An 18,249-nucleotide genomic window follows, 5' to 3' on the forward strand; every position below is an offset into this window, starting at 1 on the left:
CTCTGCGGGAGCAGCTCCGACCCCGGGGCGCGCGGTGCGAGAAAGTGTCCACGCCCGAGGCGACCCGTGGCGCCCCCTCCCGGCGTGGGGCGGCCCTGGGAGAGCCGAGCTGGAGGCCTGGGCGCTGCCGGCGGATGGGGCCCGGGTCTCCGCCTCCCTCCCCGGCTGGCCCCCTCCGACGCGGCTCCTCCCCCGGGCCCCGCCTCTCTCGTCCGCTCCTTGGGCGTCCCGGTAGCCGCTGCCGCCGAGCACCGAGCAGCCTGGCCGCCGCTGCCGCCACGCCACCAAACTTTCCCTGGAGCGGCGCCGGTGAGTCGTAGCTGGGCGCGGGCAGGGCGCGGGCGGGAGCGCAGCTGCGGGGCGAGGCTGAGCGCCGGCCAGGCTTGGGTCCGGGCATCCCCGCGGAGTTGCAGAGACCCCCAGAGTCGACCGGCGTCGGGTAGTCGCGGGTGGGGGACCTCGGGACGTGGTGGCTTGGGGAGGGTCCCGTAGTGCGGCTCGCTCCGTGGCACCCTCCCAGATACTCAGCTCCGGCCCCAGCGCCCCTATGCGCAGACACCTGTGGCTTCCCCTGGGTTGGCCAGGGTGCACGGCCAGCGCAGCTGCCCCTGGGCTCCGACGCCGACAGGGTGAGTCTCCAGCTCTTCCAGAGCTGCCCGGGATTCGGCGCAGAGTTGAATGCTAACTGTCGTCCAAGCCCATCGGTTGAATGCATTGTTAGTGTCCGGTGCTGGGCATCCATGATCTCTTTCAATTCTCCCTGTCATTTGATGAGACGAGGTGTTATTATACCCATTTCACAGAGAAGGAAACTGAGGATCAGAGAGAGAAAGTTGTGCCCAGGAGCACCAGCGAATCAAGGAGAGAGCCAAGGTTTTGAGCCGGAGTCCGCCTGACCCAAACTACTTCACCATTTGCGGACGAGCCCCAGGTTCAGCATTACCAGGGGTTGGGTGTGGGAAGCATCGAGACCACGGCCCTTGGTCTCCCGCAGCCTGGCTACAAGCCCAGGTGAGGCAGTGGACCACATCCTCCTCATTGGTCCACGGGGAGGACCTTTGGAAAAATAGATGACCATTACTGCCAGGGAGTCGATTTTGGTGGCAGAAGCACATCCGGGCTGCTCTTTCAGGGCAAGGGTGAGAAGGCACTAAATTCTGGAAGTTGCTCTCCATTTTTCTGGAAGGAGCCTGGGAAGTCAGGAGCTGTAGCTGGAGCACAGCAGTTTTTCTCAGAAGCCACTTTCCCTCTCTTGGTGATTACCCCTTTTGTCCCCCCACTCCACCCCAAGAAGAAGACCCCACCTGGAATCCCTGAGTTTCTCTGAGGTGTTCACTCTGCCTGGGAACTGGTAGCTCAGAGGTGCTCCAGGTAGGGTCCCTGTCCTCCGGCAGGGGGCTCCCAACTCAGACCCGTAGCCAGACGACGTGAGGGGACAGCTTAGGAGTAGTGTGATCAATGTCCCCTGGAGGGAAAGTGCTTGGGCAACTCATTCCGTGATGAGAGATAGGTCCCTGTGACTGGAGCACTGATGGGGTACATCTCCAGTGCATGAAGGAGGGGGGGAGTTGGGGGTCAGATAGGGAAGGACTTGAATCCCCCAATCTTGGCTTTTATCTTGGAGACAGCCAGGAGCCAGCAGAGACTGCAAGAGGGAGAGTGTGCGGAACGATCAGAATATTATTAAATCCCATTTAGTTCTCACAGCAGCCTTGCAAGGTAGGCACTATTATGACTAGCCTCACTGAACAGGTAGTCTGTGAGGCTCACTGAAGTCAAGGAACTTGCATGAGGTTGCCCGCTGGTCTATGGCAGAGTTAGGATTTGAACACAGGTCTTACTCCTTCCAGCTTATCAGTGAAAGTCAGGCTGTACATGGGACCTTAGGTCCTTCCTGTTTGTGGCTGGCAGCAGCAAAGGTGAAGAATAGAGAGATGCCAGGCAACAGGGTCCCTGATGCCCCTGCACCTCTTCTCCTTTCTCTCTGATAGGTGCCCTGTCACCCACAGGAATCCCCGACACCCCCCATGTAAATACTCTAATATCTCCAGAGCTTACCACACGTTCACAGGCAAGCTCAAGACTGCCTAAGGCTGCCAATTGTCTCAAGATATATTTCCCTTGTGTTGGAAGAGTCTGTAGAGAAGCCTGGGACCATTTTCAAGTGTGACAGAGAACCCTTTCGAAGTGGGAGATGGCTCTGCACTGCTGTCCATTTCAGAGCTGTGTGGAGCCTGGAGCTGCCTGCCAAGGACCCTGTAACCCAGAGGAGTTTGGGCAATGCTGGACTGGGAGTGGTCCCTCCTGGCCCTCAGCTGAGTGTCTGAGGTGGGAAGAACTTCTTCCCCTTGGACTCTGTCAGAATTCCACGTTTGCACTTTACTTTTTCATAATTAAGAAGTGCTTGGTGGAAATGATGTGGCCTTTCCATAGCAAAGAGGAGGCATAGCAAAGAGATCAAAAGTGTGGATTCTGGAACTGGCTCAAGTTCCAGTGCTGTCACTTACGAGCTCTGTGGCCTTGGGCAAGTTGCTATACCTCTCTGTTACTCAGTCCCCATTTTTAGAATAGGAGTGTTTGTAACACCTTTCTCACTGGGTTGGTGAGAGAATTGTGTTCTTAAGCATAAAGCACCTAAATAGTGCCATGTAATGCATAAAAGTGCTATGTAAATGTTAGCTGTCATAAGTGTTGCTACCGCATTTCCTGAAAATAGGACCTAGCCGGACCATCAGCTCTATAGTGCATATTTTGGAGCAAAAATTAATACGAGACTGGGTCTTATATTACATTATATAAGACCTGGTCTTTTATATTATATTATATTATATTATATTATATTATATTATATTATATTATATTATATTATACCGGGTCTTATATTAATTTTTGCTCCAAAAGACACACTAGAGCTGATGGTCTGGTTAGGTCTTATTTTCGGGGAAACACGGTATGAAGGTCAAACAGGCTAACTTTGTCTCTTGGCTGTGCCCCCTGCAAGCCTCTTGCTTTCTCCTCTTTAAAGTGAGAGTAGGACTAGGGTTGGATATAAATGTGTCCCAGAAGTCTTGGTGCAGTCTCAAGCTTTAAATAGGCTAAAACCTGAAGTCTCAGTATGGACTTAAACTTACGGTGCTGTACGAGGTAGGCACTCAGGCAACGCTAGTCATTACCATGATATCACTCTTATGGCTAAACTCACTCCTTCATGCTGTAGCTTGAACTTTATGCTTTGGCTTTGTTCTGAGGGGCACAGATTTGCACAGTTTTCTGCCATGTGTGGGCAGGAAAAAGCTCTTCCTATCTTTCAGCCCAGGTTTTTTCTTCATGGTCATTTCTCAGGTCCCCAAGGGACAAGTGTGGGCCTCTTGGTGGATATGGGATGTCAGAGGGTAGGTTTGAAGTTCATTTTATAAGGTCTGCCTACGGTTCCCCTGTCTTCACCAAGACAAAGGTGTCAACAGAGTACAGCTCCCCAGCTGCCTTTCAATATGCCTGTCCTACTGACGGGATATTTTGTGCACCTTCCAGGCAAAGTGGACACATCCAGAGTTCTGAATTTTTTTTCCCTTAAAAACAGAATGGTAGAGTAAAAAAATAATAATGCAGGGACAGAGCTCCAGCCTTGGCCCTTTGAGTTGAATGGCCTTGGACATCAGTTTCCTCATCTGCGGAGTGGCTCTTAATTATATTTCCCAGTGTCTGTTTCTCAGGATTAATGCCAGGATGGGAAAGCAGAGAAAAGAAGGCGAGAAAGCAGATGGTATAAATGGCAAAGAATTACTTGCAATTGTAAGTAATTCTCATTAGCATTCAGACCGGGCATTAGCTGTAATTGCTGCTGATCCAAGACGTTTTATCTGAAAGATGTACCTGACAGAGGATCATTCAAGTCCTGGTCACCTGCTGCCCTCCCTTTCACAGTGACGCCGAGCATTTCTGAATTGTGGGATGTAATTATAATAAAGCTCCCGCATGTGATTTATAAGTGACTCACTTCTGCCGTTAATGGTAGCAGAGGACTCGGGCGCACACACGTTGGGAACAATGCCACTGATGCTGTGGGAGGGGAGGCCAGGATGCCTCTCTTCTTTTATGCATTCATCTTCCTTGTTGTAATTCTCCAGTGATAATGCATGAGGATCACATGGGCCAGGATCGAAGCTGACAGCTCTCCATTTGTGAAGCAGCTTGGCTGGCAAGGCCCATTGAAACGTGATGCTGTCAGCAGAGTAGATGTTAGAAATCATTACATTACAACAGAGAGGATGGAGCAGAGGAGCTTGAGGAAAGCACTTCCAGGAGGTGCTTAGAAGCTTGGACTCTAGTGTCCAACAGACCTGAGTTTGAATCTGGTTCTGCCTACTTGTTAGTTGTGGTATGATTTTTGGCTACCTTCCCAACTAGATTTTTAGCCCTGATAGAGCAGGGACCATGTCGATCTTATTCACCAGGGTATTCACAGCTCCTAGCACTTAGAAGGAGCTCATGAATGTCAAATAAATAAATGACGATATGAATGACAAGTTGCTTGATTGAGCCTCAGCTTTCTCATCTGTAAAATGGGGCTAATACAGCACCTGCCTTGTAGGTTGTTGTGAGTTACCCACAGAATAAGCACCCAGTGCTGCCCCTGATGACAAATTGATGAGCAGAAGCACGGACACAGCTGGCCTAATCTGGGAGAGAAAACTTTTCCCCCACCTTCACACCAAAAAGGGGCAATAATGCTAGTCATAAGAATCCCAGTACTTATATAGCACTCTATAAAGGGCTTTCATATCCATTGACTCCTAATATCTAGACAGAATGGCTATCCCTGTTTTACAGGTGAGGAAACTGAGGTTCAGAGGGGTTGGTGAAATGCCCAGAGTCACACATTTTAGAAGCAACAAGAGCTGGGATATAAGCCTAGGTTGCTCTGATCTTCTGGTTATTACTGCTGAGCTCTCTATTGCCCCATAGAGGGTGGAAATATTTAGTCTTCCATGAACATGGTATCTCTTTTCATCATTTAGGATATCTTTAACGTCTCGTGGTATAGTTTCCTAATTTTCCCTTGGTGATCTTGCATATCTTTTGTTAGATATATTCCTAGACAGTTGATAATTTGCATGCTATTATAAATTATATATATATTAAAATTACACTGATGGTAACCACTTTGAGCACCTCTAGTAATTGCAGAAGTCAAACATGACTTGTATTCATCTTTTGTTATCGATATATATTGAGTATTACAATTTTAATACAGTTTTTTCTTTCTTAAAATGTGTATACATTTTTTTGGCACCTTCTGGTTTTGTGTGTGTGTGTGTGTGTGTGTGTGTGTGTAATTTGCTATGCTCTATTGGTTACTTTTTGGAAAAATAAGTTTGCAGTTTGCATATTGATTTCGTATCCAGAAATCTTGCTAAACTATCTTACTAATTCAAAAAATGTATTTGTAGAGTTTTTTGGAAACACTGTATACAATTGTAGGAGGTACAAATAACAGTTTTGTTTCTTCCTTTCTAATCCTTTCATTCCATATATATTCTTGCCTTACTGCTCTGGCTAAGACCTCAGTACAAGAATGAATTAAAAAGGATACTAGGCATCTTGCCTTTTGCAGCTCTTAGGGAGGAGCTGTCCACATTTGACAATTAAGTGTAATGTTTACTCTAGTGTTTTGGTACATAATGTTTATCAGATTAAAGTAGTTCTTTTCTATTCCAAGTTTGCTGAGTGTTTCTTTTCTTTTTAGTCATAAATAGAAGTAGAGTTTTTAACAGATGTTTTCTCTGCATCTGCTCAGATGGTCACATGATTTTTATTTGTCAGTCTGTTAACAGGGTGAACTACTACTACCATGTTTCCCCCAAAATAAGACCTAGCCAGACAATCAGCTCTAATGCATTTTTTGGAGCAAAAATTAATATGGGACTTGGTGTTTACTAATATTATATTATATTATATTATATTATATTATATTATATTATATTATGTTATATTATACTATATTATATTATATTACGTTATACCCGGTCTTATAGTAAAATAAGACCGGGTTTTATATATAAAAAACACATTAGAGCTGATTATCCGGCTAGGTCTTATTTTCAGGGAAACAGGGTACTGAGTTTTGCTTTTCTGGAATAAACCCAAGTTGGGTCATCCAGTAGCATCTTTGTTGCTGGGTTATTTCTGCTCATCTTCTTGTTTAGAATTTTAATATCATGAGTTTATGAATGAGATCCGTTGGCCATTTTCCTTTCTGGTGTTGCCTTGTGAGACTTTGGTGTCATGGTTATGCTGGCCTCTTGAAACGAGGTGGGCAGTGTTCCTACTTCTTCGCTTCTCTAGAAGAGATTGTGCAAGCTGGGTGTTGTTCTTGTTGTGTGTTTGGTGGGACACACCAGGAAGACCCCCAGAGGGTGGGGAGATAAAGATAAAGTGGGAGGTGGGGAGGGCAGCTGGATTCATCTCAGGGTAAGGAGGAACTTTCCAACCGTGAAAGGCTGAGGCTGCCTCAGGCAGTAGTGGACAGGGACGGTGACCCCATCTGTCCCGAGTGCTGCAAGGAGAGCCCAGCCTTGTGTACTGGGGAGGGTTCTTCCAACCAAGCATCATGGATGAAGGGAGCTCAGCCCGGGGAGAAAGTCTGATGTCTATGAGCACCTCTTGAGTCTCCTCCTGCTTCTAAAATTGCTGCGGCTGCCAGCAGTGTACTTATTGTAAGTACAGTGTATGAACCGTGAATTATTATTCCCCATTGCCCACAGACAGAGGGACCTGACTCCATGGACTATTCTTCTTCCAGTTGGTAGGAGAGGCTTTCCCTCTCTATGGTATCATTTGCCTGGAATCCCTAGGTTGTAAACTGGAGCTCCCCACCTCTTGCTGATTCCCCCATCCCCCTGGAGTAGCTACCCTGTTTCCTCGAAAATAAGACCTCGCCGGACCATTGGCTCTAATGCGTCTTTTGGAGCAAAAATTAATATAAAACCTGGTCTTATTTTACTACAATATAAGACCCGGTCTTATATAACATAAGACCGGGTCTTATATAACTTAAGACCCAGTCTTATATTAATTTTTGTTCCAAAAGGCTCATTAGAGCCAGTCATCCAGCGAGATCTTATTTTCGGGGAAACACGGTAGATTTGGGCAAGTTTCTCAGCCGAATCTTCCCTCAATTTTCTTTAAAGTGCCAGGCACTATGCTAATTTGTATCATCTCCCTTAATCCCCCTAACAATGCTATGAGGTAGTTACTATTACCCCCATTATTCAGATTAGAAAAACAAGATTTCTAGTTGTCATTGTTTTAAAGATTTCATATTTCACACTGAATTTCATTCTCTAACCTGTTTGGGTTTGGATGTAAGATAAAGGTCTAACATAATTTTTTTATTCACATATTTAACCAGTTGTCCCCGTCCTATTTACTGACTCTTTCTTCCTTTCCTCACCTATGCCACCTGTATCAGACCGTAACTTACTCCCTATCTTCCAAGGCAGAACTGCAGCTCCGCACAACTCCAGGGGGCACCATTCAAATGGTTTTCTATGTTGGGCCTCAGCGTGTGTGACCTGGAAGCCCTGTCGTTGGTAGCAGGTCTCTTTCCAGGCTGTCTGTTCTAGTCTTGAACTCTCTACTAATTCTAGTGCCACCCATCAGACAGGGTCATGGCAGGGAACGGAGGGCAGACCCCAACAGGGCAGAGCACAGATGGCGGGGAGCAGTGGGGATTTGTGCGACGCTGCTTTGATGATTAATCTGTATGTCGTCGTAGCTAGCAAAGGCATCTGCTTTCCCCTTCTTTTTTGTTTTTTTCTTTCAAACTTTCTAGGCAATTTTCACTCCGTGTATTATTTGGGGAAAACGTCATTTATTTACTCGTTGGCGTTTCTCTGTTCCTGGAGAGAAGCACCCTTAAGTAAGTCGCTGGCCGCCCCTCGGCCTGACTCCATGTGCAGTGCAGTCCCGTCCGCAGCCCGCACGTGTGGGCTGCAGTAGCTTCTGACGTGCCTGCTGGTCCTGGGCCCATGAGGAAAGCCTCGTTTTCTGTCCTCGGTCCAGGGCCTCTCACTGCCTCTGTGGCTGCTCCAGCCCGAGGGGCCTCAGATGGGCCTCTGGTTGCTCCCAGTTGCAGCCTCCCCGGTGAATGGTGGTGGAGCTCTTCCAAGCACCTCCCGGATACAGGGGAACCCATGAATTCTGCATTTAAATCAGACCAGCACCATCTCCGGAAAACAAGTTCATGTGAGGCAGAAAGAGACAAAGAGACAAAACGTAATTGTACATATAAACTTAGTTGTATAAATGATACTTATAAATCAGTTTACTGTGGTGAGCAAAAGGTTCAGGGCCAGATGACGGAGGTTTCTATCCGGCTCCACCGCTTTCCAGAGCGTGCCCCTGGTAAGTCGTCCCACCTCGCTCTGCCTGATTCCTGCAACTTTAAGGTGGGGCTAGTGACTGGAATCATTGACAGAGTATTAAATGAACCATCAAGTTCCAAAGAATTAATGCTTGAAAAGAATTTACAACAGAGACTGGCAACTCATGAGAGTTTATTAAATGAACCAATTAATAAACAAAGACATTATATGGATTGCTTTTCCCCCCAAGAAATTGGGGGGCATTTTGTCATGTTCCAAAACAAATCCCTTTGGGTTTTCGTAATCTGAAATTGTATTAATCTGATACAAAATTTCTAACCTGCCCCGTGTGATTAGTGTTTTCTGTATAAAGATGTTTTCTCTCAAATTAGACTGGAAGCTCCTTGAGGGCATGCTGCATTCCACTTCACTGAAGCTCTCCAAGGGAAGATTCTTTTAAAAAGTGCTAGAACCTAGAGGCCAGTGCGTTTGATGGTAGCAGATGGGGTTTTCGAGTCTGGACCTAGACTCATATCCTGATGCCATCTTTGGCCTTGGAGGAAGCATTTTAACCTCCCCGGCCTCAGTTCCCTCATCTGTCAAAAGAGAATAATAATAATACTCATCTCACAGCATTATTGACCGCCCGTTCCCCCAGATCTTGCAATGACTGATGTCTTCTCATCAGTGAGAACTCAGCTGTCCCGTCTTTAGCGAGGCCTTCTTCCATCACCCCTGTGCAGTCACTCTCCATTGATTTTCTTCATAGCCCCACCCGATTGCCAGCTCCAAGAGTATAGAGATGCCCTCTGTCTGGATCACTGCTCTACCTGCAGTGCCTCAGCAATTAGCAACTGGCACCTAGTAGGTGTGCACGAAAAATGTATTGGATGGAGGAAGTAAGGTCACAGCTAGATCCTTAAAGATGCATGCCCGGATTGTTCAAATGGCGGTGAAGACAAGATGCGGAATGTCCCTGGCACTTTGTAGCATTCACACACCTGAAAGTGCTATCAGGCATTTTGGAAGTAGTAAGACACACTGAGCCAAGATGACCGCTTTCCACGATTGTATCGGGAGCTTAATAAATATTTGTCAGTCGTTTATTGATCGATTTCACAGCATCTAGCACTGGGTTGGACAGAGGCCCTGAGAAGCTCCATTAACGAGTCAAGAATACAGGACAGGATTTTCTCCCACTGCTCCATCCTTTTGCGGGGTAGAAGGAGTCGATCAATAGCACTCCTTTGCCAGCCTGTGTTCTAGAGCAACTGAAAATTAAGACAAAGAGCAAGGCATCTGGAGACCAAAATGTCATTGTTATTACTGATCAGAGACATTGGAGCATGTGGGCTGGTGAGTGTTGAAAGCCAGAATTAGAGGGGTTTTCCTGCCTGCCCCAGTGCAGGAAGTGCTGGACCCCTGGAGGGGCAGCCCCTTCTCCTTCCTGGTAGAGAGCAGAGTCAGACAATATTCGCTGCAAGCAGGAGGGCTCCTCAGAGAAGCAGGAAAGGGCCTGAGTTTTACCTTCCTATGTCATTTCTCAAACTCACTCATAAATATGTGGTGCCATGCACAGACCCCCGGGAGAACAAACGAGGAGAGGGAGAGAGGCCAGGGTTATAAAGCTAGTGAAGCTCCCATTCCATGGAAAGAAACATGAAGGGAACAGGGCAAGAAGCCCCCTAGGGTGGGGAGGAGAGCTCAAGAAAGGCAGGGAGATGTAGAGGCCTCATGGTCCCTGCTTATTCTGTGTGCCAGCAGAGTATGAAAGAGAGTTCTGACCTTTCTGATCCCTCCCATCCTGCTGACCAAGGAAAGGAACTTCCTGGCCAAGGCTTTCCATTCGTTATGTCACCTCATCGTCTGGACAGCCCTGTGAGATATTAGTATGCCCATTTGATAGATAAGAAAACTGAAGCTGGAGCTATTGATGAACTTATGCTTGTGTGGCAGTGAGGAGACCCAGGTGGAGGCTGTTGCAGTCGTCCAGTGAGAGAGGATGGTCTCGCACCAGGGAGTGGTATCGATGGAGAGAAATGGACAGACTGAGACTATGTCAGAGAAGACGCGTTCGGATCGATAGGTGGGAGAGTGTGATGAGACTGAGGGGGGCATTACTGGAGAACAGTGTTAAAGCTGTGCTGTTGGGTAACTTGTAGGGGTTTGGTTTGGTTTGGTTTGCACTTCGGGTGGAATAGATGTGACCCTCCTGAGCAACAATTATTCAAAGAATTAAGAATTCCTCAGGTACCACATTTGCACATCCCCGCGGAACTGAAACTGATGATCACTCATTCTTTTTATTTATTTGTTTGTTTCTTTTAATTTATTGGGGTGACAATTGTTAGTAAATTTACATAGATTTCAGGTGTACAATTCTGTATTACATCGTCTATAAATCCCACTGTGTGTTCACCACCCAGAGTCAGTTCTCCTTCCATCACCATATATTTGATCCCCCTTACCCTCATCTCCCATCCCCCACTCACTCTTATTTGGAAGTGCTAGTTGGAGCATGCTCAGAGAGAATGAAAACATGCAGGGCTGAGGTGGGGGGCTGAAGGGAAACGATACTGGGATCTGTAAGACCTCTTGTAAGGAAGGGGGTCTGGGACACCCCTCCCCCATTTCCTTCTTCCCTTAGAGGTAGCAGTTGTTACACCCCAGGCTTTGCCATGTTCCCAGAGCCCAGCGCCCACAGCATCCCTATCCCAGCATGAACTTAGGCCCTATCCTCCCTTCCCAGGGCCCCTTGCACAGCTTCCTGCCCCCAGGTACCCCCTGATGTCACCAGGATGGAATTTGATCATGTCACTTCTCTGCTCAAAATCCAGTGGCGTTCTCTGCAGCCATTAAGTAGAATGAAACCTGAGTTGCACCATCTGCAAAGATGTCTCAGATAAGTGTATTGTTAAGTAAAAAGAGGAGGTGGCAGATACTGACAGCATAAGATGGCAGAGAACAGTGGTCAAATCATGGGCTCTGGGGCCACACTGGGTTTGAATCCCAGACCTGCCTCTTAGTAGCTGTCTGGCTAGGAGCCGATCTTAACTTCTCTGTGTCTCAGATTCCTCATCTAAATAAAGGGGATAGGGTTGTGAGGACTAAAAAGGCAGTAATATATCTGACGTGCTTAGCCCAGTGCTTGGCTCCTAGTACCACTCAATAAATGTCAGCTATTATTATGGCCATATCAATGGCCATAATTATATATGTTCACATACATTTACATACACCTCGCTCCCTTTTCACCTCATTCTTCAGGACTCAGATTAGAAGTCTCCTCTTCCAGAAAGCCTTCCCTGAACATACCTCACCAAAATTGGGTCAGGACCCTTCTGTGGACTCACAGCATTCCCTGGACTTGCATCTACCACACACGTATTACTCCTTATTGTAACCATCTGTCTCCCGGTGACAGCTTAAGGACATGGGCTGTGGCTTCCCCCATTATATCCCTGGTACCCATCAGAGTGCTAGGGACATAGTAAGCCTCAGGAAATCCTTGTTGAGTGAATGAATGAGCGTAAGCATGGCTTTGAAACATACGTTTTCAGTGGATAGAGCTATGGAGGAAGGATTTTCCAGGAGGGGGAAACAACATAAGCAAAGACACAGAGGTGAGAAGGAACATGCTTCAGGAAGAGCAAGTGGTCTGCCCAGGTATTGTTTTGTTAAAAGTCACAGAGTGTGGCAGATGACATGATACTATGTATGGAAAACCCTAAAGACGCCACCAAAAAAATTATTAGAACAAATAAATGAATTCAGTCAAGTTGCAGGATACAAAATTAATATACAGAAATCTATTGCATTTGTATATACTAATAATGAACTCTCAGAAGGAGAAATTAAGAAATCATTCATAATTGCATCAAAAAGAATAAAATACCTCGAAATAAAATGCCACGAAATAAAAATTCCTCAAAATAAATAAAAAGGAGGTAAAAGACCTATACTATGAAAACCGTAAGACATTGAAAAAAGAAATTGAAGAGGACACAAATAAATGAAAGGATATTCTGTGCTCATGGATTGGAAGGCTAATATCATTAAAAAGTCCAGAGACTGTGAGAATGTGACAGTCTGTGAGACTCATACATCACGCTATCCAAAGAAATCTACAGATTCAATGGAATCCTGGTCAAAATACCAATGGCATTCTTTTCAGAGTTAGAACAAATAATCCTAAAATATATATGGAATCCAAAAGACCCCAAATAGCCACAGCAATCTTGAGAAAGAAGAACAAAGTTGGAAGTATCACGCTCCCTGATTTCAAACTACACTATAACGCTACAACAACCAAAATAGTGTGGTACTGCCATAAACTAGATACATAGATCAATGGAACAGAATTGAAAGCCTGTCACGTCCCGTGCAACAAGGGCAGTGCGGGTGCGAGAAGGGGCGGTTTGGGTTAAGTTTTTAAGAAAGAAACAAACAGAGACTTAATGTAGTTAAATCTCTCCGAAGGCCAGGGGTCTCTCAGTCTGAGAGGACTGGAGCCCAGAATAAGGCTGACTGGAGGTTTTTATTGATAGGTATACAAATACAACAAAATAACATTGTTTCTTACACGGTCTGTGAGACTCATACATCATAGCAGAAAAATGTTTATTCCAATCACCCTTTGTCTGTCAACAGCCGAAGCACAAGGTCCCATGATGTCTTACCTAAGGTATGTACCTTCTCAGGGTCAAGTCTCTCATATTGTAACAGCTCCGTTGAGATAAGTGGAGAGAACTGATCTTTGTTGTCCTCATGACTTCTCTCACATACAGGTGCGAGGGAAAAGCCAGAGCCAGCAACAGCTTTTCCCAGGCAGGGGCGGAGGGGTGGCAAGGCCCCTTCCCATATTTGTCTAAGGCATCTCATTGGGGGTCCCCACTCGGTTCCGCCTGGCTTAGGTTGTATCTCCTGTGAGATATTTTACCCGTCTTTGGCTGCAAACCATCTTTTGGGGACCAGACAGAGAGACATAAGGTGTAAACACAAGGATGGAACAGAATCCCAGAAAGGCACAATCTCACAGACTTTTCTTTCCTTAAGGAAAGACACTGGGGGACAGTTGGCTAGACTGTTGTGTGACTACAAAAGCCCAGAAATAAACGCTCACTTATATGGTCAATTAATCTTTAGCAAAGGAGGCAAGAACATACAATATGGAAATGAGAGTCTCTTCAACAAATGGTTTTGGGAAAAATGGATGAATACATGCCAAAAAAATGAAACTGGATCACTTTCTTACACCATATACAAAAATTAACTCAAAATGGATTACAATGTTAGGGTTTAAATGTAAGACCTGAATCCATAAAATCCTAGAAGAAAACATAAGCAGTAAACTCTTTGACATCAGTCATCACACTATCTTCTTGAACATGTCCCCTGGGCAAGGGCAACAAAAGAAAAAATAAACAAATGGGACAACATCAAACTAAAAAGCTCCTGCACAGAGAAGGAAACCATTAATAACACGAAAAGACAACCTACTGAATGGGAGAAGATACTTGCAAATTATGTATTCAATAAGGGGTTAACATGTAAAATATTTAAAGAACTCACGCAACTTGACATAAAAAATTCTAATTTAAAAATGGGCAGAGGTTATTCCTGAATAGATATTTTTCTAAAGAAGATATACAGATGGTCAACAGGTATGTGAAAAGTTGCTCAGCATCACTACTCATCAGGGAAATGCAAATCAAAACCACAATGAGATATCATCTCACACCTGTCAGAATGGCTATCACCAACAAGTCAACAAATAACAAGTGTTGGCGAGGATGTGGAGAAAAGGGAACCTTCATACACTGTTGGTGGGATTGTAAATTGGTGCAGCCTCTATGGAAAACAGTATAGAGGTTCCTCACGACATTAAAAAGAGAACTATCATACGATCCAGAAACTCTGCTTCTGGGTATTTATCTGAAGAAAACACTAATTCGAAAAGATGTATTTCCCCCTATGTCCATTGCAGTGTTACTAGTAATAGCCAAATATGGAAGCAATCATGGTGTCCATCAATAGATGGATGGATAAAGAAAACGTGGCACATATACACAATGGAATATTATTCAGCAATAAAAAAATGAAATCATACCACTTGTGACCACATGGATGGACCTAGAGGGCATCATGCTAAGTGAAATAAGACAGAGAAAGTCAAATACCATGTGATCTCACATGTGGAATCTAAAACAAACAAACAAATGAAACAGCAACAGACGCTTAAATACAGAGAACAAACTAATGGTTGCCAGAGGGGATGGGAGGGTGGATGAAAAAGGAGAAGGGGAATAAGAGGCACAGATTTCCATTTACAAAACATATAAGTCACAGGAATGTAATGTACAGCACAGGGAGTATAGTCAATAATATCCTAATAACTTTGCACAGTGACAGATGGTTTCTAGATTTATTGTGGTGATCACATTGTGAGGTATATAAATGTCGAATCACTGTGTTGTACACCTGACACTAATCTAATATTGTATGCCAACTATATTTCAATTTGAAAAAGTCACAGAGTGTGATCAGGGATGGTAACAGATAGTGACACGGTGGGTCAGTGGGGTAGAGGGCATAAAGAATGTTCTGTGTAAAGAAAAGGAAAGTAGATGTAATAGGTGGGCATAGAGAGGAAAGGAATGTATTGAGAGGCATCGTCCCCCTTTTTTATTTATACCCTGATCCCCAGGCTGGTGTAGGTGCTTCTCTGACACCACGTATCAAAATGTAAAATAAATACCCGTTTTACCTGTATCTTTCTATCACCAGACTGGAAACTCCTCGAGAGATGGAAATTTATGCTGTTTTTCTTAAACTCTCCTTGCCCACTAAGATAAGTGTTTTCATCCTCCATCCACACCTGCTTTCCTCTGCCACAAAGAGCTACAGACATAGATTGTGTTGTGCATTCTGATGTCTGGGTCTTAGAGGAAGTCCCTCCGATTCTTGTGGGAGTCCAGGATTTATAGCTTCTCCACTCAATCAAACGCATGCATGTGACTCTACTTCCTTCATGGAGTTCTTTGAGTCCAGCTGGAAACAGGAACAGCTGTGCAGTTTATTCCTGGGTCAGAGGCTGACATTGGCCTTCTGACCAGTGGCCGGCAGAAGAAAAAGGTCTCACGTTCTTGGGGCTGAATGGAATCCTTGCTAAACCCAAGCTGGCAGCACCCAGGCCAGCAGCAGAGGCAGAGGAAGGGGAAGGTACAGTTGGAGTCTGTTCATAGGGCTTGTGTTCCCACCGTGTGCTGGGGATGCTGCAGGGCACAGATAGACACAGCCATACCTTTACAGGGTGGTGGAGAAAGCAGATACTGGGCAAGTAACAACAGAGCGGGATGTGATGACCTCACATGGGGAAGGACAGTGAAAGGGAGGCCCAGAGAGGCTGTGACTGGCCCAAGGTCATACAGCGAGTTTAGCCAACTGGAGTTTGAACTGGAATGCTCTGATCCCTTTCCCCTGTGCTATGAAGCCCCGTAAGGTATGATGCTAATTGCTTGAAACATTTTTGGAAATTGCTCAGCATCATGCAAAGCATCTGATTATTCACTTGGTGCCTCAGGTTGCATGTGTTCATTCATTCTCTCCTCCTACAAATATATAAAGTGGGTGTTTCTAGGTGGTAGGCGCTGCACTCTTTTTCTTGAGTTCCAGGCTGGATAGCAGGACTAAATCACACAAGCAAGCTTTGAGTTTTTGATGTTGAGTGCTTGCTGATACCCATTTTGTTGTTTTCTCTCTGTTAGAAGAAAACTCAAGTGAACGTTTGGCTGTGAGGATTGAAGTGGAAAGCTTGAGTGAGTTACATGGATTTGGGCACCCCAGGTTTGCAGCTGACATGGGGACAGGCTGCCCCATCAGCATCGAGTTCTGTAATGGCAAGCCCATCATACCCATTCTGGACACTAAGGGCTTTCTCTGCATCCTTAGTCACTAAGGGAAACCAAGCATTTTTCTGATGAATGCATTTTTCTCCCTTTCATCTCAGACACAGAGCTGTGTGTCTATCCACACACTAAATGTTATTTTGAAAACGCTGAGGTTGGGAGCCATTCCCAACTTCTCGGCTTATTGGTTTACAGTGTTGCCCTCATACACCTTGTTAACACCACCTAGCACAAGGCATGGTAATGAGGGCACGTATTGAGCATCTGTTGTGTGTTGGACATGGCTTTCTTTTTGTTGTCTTACTTGGCCCTCTAAAGAGCCTTGAGAGGCTGGACTGTAGTCCTGTCTTCGAGACGAGGAGCCCAGGGTCACGCACTAAAAAGTGGCGGAACCAGGATGTAAAGCCAGGTCTGATTCCCAGCCTTGTGCTCTTTACCACATGTGTGTAAGGAAAGTTAGAGCTTCAAGAAACTTTGAAAGATAATGGAGGCAGGGCTCTCCTTCGGGGGAGAAACGGGCAGCGCCCCCGGGCCGACAGCGTGGGGGTGACTTGTCCAGGCTCACACGTCCTGTGATGGTAGAGCTGGCTTTAGAAGCCGGCTCCTGACCTCTGCGGACACCGCTGCTGGCTTCGGGGAGACTGCTCTCTTTCTGAGGCTGACCACGTCCAATCTAGACTCACCCAGAGTTTTGTTCCTAGGCTCTTTGCACACTGGCCTGGGATGCCTTTCACATCCGTGCCCCTCTCTCACCCCAGACTCTCCACGTGCCCCGCCCATGCTGGGCAACTCATCCTTCCCCAGACCTGCCTCGTGTTTCCTCATCACCATGTCTTTGCTGACAACATACCCTCCTGCTCCTCTGCCCACTCAAACCCTACATCCCCTTTGAATTGTACACTTAACAAGAGAGTTGTATTCCGGTGTGTGAGTGTGCATGTGCGTGTATGTGTCTGTGTCTGTGTGTGGTAAAATATATGTAAGAAAATGAGTGACTCTTATGGTATGTAAATTGTATCTCAATATAGCTGTTTAGAAAAAGAAAGGAGAGGGGCCCCGGGGATGCCCATTCCAAGTTCTCCCTTCCGTGGTGCCTCTTCCAGGAAGGCTTCCTGATGGCAGGTTGCTTGGAGCTGCAACGTCTAGACACTGGCCCGCGTTAGCGTTGATTAATGGGGTTTGATGTCTGGATATGTGGGGATGTAAGAAGACAGAAAACAGTGTCACCACCCTAGCGCCAGGCCCCATGGGGAACTGGGCAATCATTTGAATCCACTGGCGACGCATGAGCCTGTCTTTCCTGCAGCAGTGACCTCTGCGTCCCACTCTGCTGCTGGGACAATGACGGACCTCTGCTTTGGCTGTTTCTGCTCAGACCAACTGACTCTTCCCTATTCCATGCTCTACCGTTCATTCATTCAACAAACACTTATTGAGAACCTACTGTGTGGCGGGCCTCCTCTAGGCATTTGGGATACTCTTTAGAACAAGACAGAAAATGTTCAGGTGGAGCCTATATTCTATCTCCTGGCTTCTGCTGGTCTATGACATCTTTTGTCTTGTGGCTTCTCCTGGCCCGTGACACCTTTGTCCTGTGACTTATGTGGCCCATGCCATCTGTTGTCCCATGGCTTCTGCTGGCCTGTGACATTTGTTGTTCCCTGGCTTCTGGTTGCCCATGATATTTGTTGTCTTATGGCTTCTGTTGTCCCCGGGTACTGGATGCCCATGACGTCTGTTGTCCCATGTCTTGTGCTGGCCCATGCTATCTGTTGTTCCATGACCACTGTGGCCTTCTGACTTCTGTAGCTGCATGGCATTTGATTTCTGCCCCATCCCTACCAACTTCTGTTTCTCTTTATGTTTCACATTCAACCTATCAAGAGAGAATCCTATTATTTCAGTTATCCAGTATCCAGTTGTCAAGAAATTCTGCCCTAGGCCACCCCATAGATAACCCATGAATGACTGTCAAT

At 46.0% G+C, this 18,249-nt stretch overlaps 1 protein-coding gene across 1 annotated transcript in view; it reads left to right on the forward strand.

The window, feature by feature from the left end:
• Positions 1–200: 200 nt before the first annotated feature.
• The window catches only part of HRH1 (histamine receptor H1), an 83,941-nt gene continuing 65,892 nt past the window's right edge, over positions 201–18,249 (forward strand). The window contains exon 1 of the mRNA XM_081072646.1: positions 201–309. The gene's annotated coding sequence lies outside the window, so the exon portion shown is untranslated. The remainder of the gene's footprint in view (positions 310–18,249) is intronic.

Source organism: Rhinolophus hipposideros, assembly GCF_964194185.1.
Source record: "Rhinolophus hipposideros genome assembly, chromosome: 14".
Lineage (NCBI taxonomy): Eukaryota > Metazoa > Chordata > Mammalia > Chiroptera > Rhinolophidae > Rhinolophus > Rhinolophus hipposideros.